The sequence below is a fragment of the Octopus bimaculoides genome, chromosome 26, assembly GCF_001194135.2.
Source record: "Octopus bimaculoides isolate UCB-OBI-ISO-001 chromosome 26, ASM119413v2, whole genome shotgun sequence".
In the NCBI taxonomy this organism is placed as follows: Eukaryota; Metazoa; Mollusca; class Cephalopoda; order Octopoda; family Octopodidae; genus Octopus; species Octopus bimaculoides.
This window is the reverse complement of record NC_069006.1, coordinates 5,105,045-5,107,545: the sequence shown is the minus strand read 5'-3', so window position 1 is coordinate 5,107,545 and position 2,501 is coordinate 5,105,045. Positions and strand designations below refer to the sequence as shown.

General features: G+C 30.6%; 1 protein-coding gene across 1 annotated transcript in view; it reads right to left on the bottom strand.

Annotated features, from left to right (window-relative positions):
- Window positions 1-2,062, bottom strand: part of LOC106878799 (uncharacterized) — a 38,600-nt gene extending 36,538 nt beyond the window's left edge. Inside the window, exon 1 of the mRNA XM_052976971.1 lies at window positions 1,598-2,062. The gene's annotated coding sequence lies outside the window, so the exon portion shown is untranslated. The remainder of the gene's footprint in view (window positions 1-1,597) is intronic.
- Between the last annotated feature and the right edge of the window lie 439 nt (window positions 2,063-2,501).

Below are 2,501 nucleotides of genomic sequence, written 5' to 3'. Positions count from 1 at the left end.
TATATATATATATATATTTATACTTGCAATTTGAAATTATCATCATCATAACTTTTAAATAAAAGACTAAAAAATCTACATGTTTGTATCATGTATTGAGTCCTACATTTGAAACAGCAACACCAACAACAACTATTATTATTTTACATGCACACACACACACACACACACACACTGATGTGATTCAAAATAAATATTGATGTAATCAAATGGTTTCAACATGTATAGATTTATTTAATTATTTACTAGGCTCAAAGCAGTTGAGTAAAACCACTGCAGTGTATTACCGGTACATATAGACTCTAGATAACCCTTTTCATACCAACCTGTTTTATTCTGACCCTTGTTTTCTGAGACAGACTTTATGTTTTTAACTCTTTCGTTAACGTATTTATTTTGAGATGCTCTGTTTCTTTCAATTAATTTTAAATCTAACAAAGAATTTAGTAAAATAACTTCGTTATCATTAAGCTAATATTAGGAACATAAATTGTGACTAAGGTTTGATGGAAGATTTTAATTCAAAACTTATGGAAAACATTTGTACTCAGAGCCACAGCCGGTTTCAGCCGGGTTGGTAACAAAAGGGTTAAAGTGATTTGAGCAAAAACCTTCCATGTTAATCTTCCAAAATACCAACTTAATAATGACAGAGTTTACTAAATTCATTATCTTCATAGTTAATTGAAATGAAAGCAGTGTATTTTGACAGGAATATGGCAACAGAAGAGTTAAAGTGATCTAAATGAAAACCTTCCATCCAAATTCCATGTTAATTTATGTTCCAAACATCAGCTTAACCATTTTTAGCTTTCAAATTCCTCTGTCAAATGTCAAGCTTATTCATTCAAATCGTTGTCAATTAATCATGCATTGTCTCGATTTCAATAATGTGATTGTATATTTCTAGAATGACATTGTAGGATCTGGTCAGTTTGAAGATAATAAAGGTAGATTATTTTGGCTGGACATAGCCGGTTTAAATGCTTGACAAAGTTATTTTGATAAACTCTTCATTATGTTCAAAAGTAACTAATTAAAACAAAAGGCAGCGTATTTCAACAGAGATTTGGTGACATAAGAGTTAAAGTAAACTAAATGAAAACTTAGCATTGAAATTTCCTGTTAATTTATATTTCAAACGTCATTTTAATTAATGACGACAAATTTTTCATTATTTAACAGAATTAATTGAAACAAGGCAATGTATTTTCATGCAAATATGGTAAGAAAAGGATTAAAATGATCTAAGTTAAATTAACAAAATACTTTGACAGAAGGTTTTTATGTTCCAAACACCTCATAATAACGCCAAAGTTATTTTACTAAATTCTTCAAAATGAATTAAAACGAAGGTAATGTATTTCAACAGAAATATGGTAACAAAAGGCTTGAAATGATCTAAATTAAAACCTTACGTCAAAATTTCAGGTTTATGTCCCAAACACCAGATTAATAATGCCAAACTTATTTTACTAAATTCTTCATTATTTTTTACCAAATTAATTAAAACATATTTCAATAGAAGTATTGTGAAAAAATGGTATTTAAAAGATGAAATAAAAAACATAAGAGTGGAAATACAGAATTTACTTACAGTTTGGAATTCCTTGTATTACTTCTTGTTTGATTTCGTTGCTGTTGTAATTAACTAGTAGTTAATTACAATTATAATTAATGTCACAAATTTAATAAAATGTCCAAGGGTCTTTTGTTATTTTTTTTTTTCAATTTCCCTTTTCTTGAGGTTTTTTATTTTCCTGTCCTTTTTTTTTAAAAGTCAAATATTGTGTAAATGTTTATTTCTTTCTCAGTTTTAATTAAGACTTTGTTAACATAAACTAAATAGCATTTACAATATCACTGAAAAACAAACAGACAACTGGACGGATCGATAGTTTAGTTAATAGAAAGATCGTTAGCATAGCAAAATCAAGACAGTAATTAACCAAAGCTCATCAGAACTGATCTGTTCCAAAGCTTCACCCTCTTGGTTACTATATATACAGAGTGTGTATATATGTATGTGGATGCAATTATTTCAGTGTGTATATGGGTAGAGTAAGATATAAGAAGGGGGGAGAAAGGTTACGGATAATTTGAGTGGGTTATTATTATTATTATTATTATTTTAGATCTTAAAATAAGGAAGGAAGGAAGGAAGGAGACCTTTTGATGAAGTTTGGTGATCAGGTTAATTTAAGATATTTTATGAGCAAAATAGTGTGCTTAGGGTGGTGGTGGTGGTAGTGGTGGTAGTAAGCTTTGAGAGAGGGGGAAGGAGAGAGTGGGAAAGAAATGATAGGGTGTAGTGGGGTGGTGGGAGGAAGAGAACATGAAATGAAATGGTATAGCTGTGGTAGTGGTGGCGGGAGTGGAAGTGGTTTGTTAACTTTGAGAGAAAGAGAGGGTGGGGGTGGGGAAGGAAACGATAGGGAGTTGTTAAAGGAAAGGGAAGTAGAGATTGAAAAGTGATGGTGGTGGTAGAGAGAGAGGGTGGG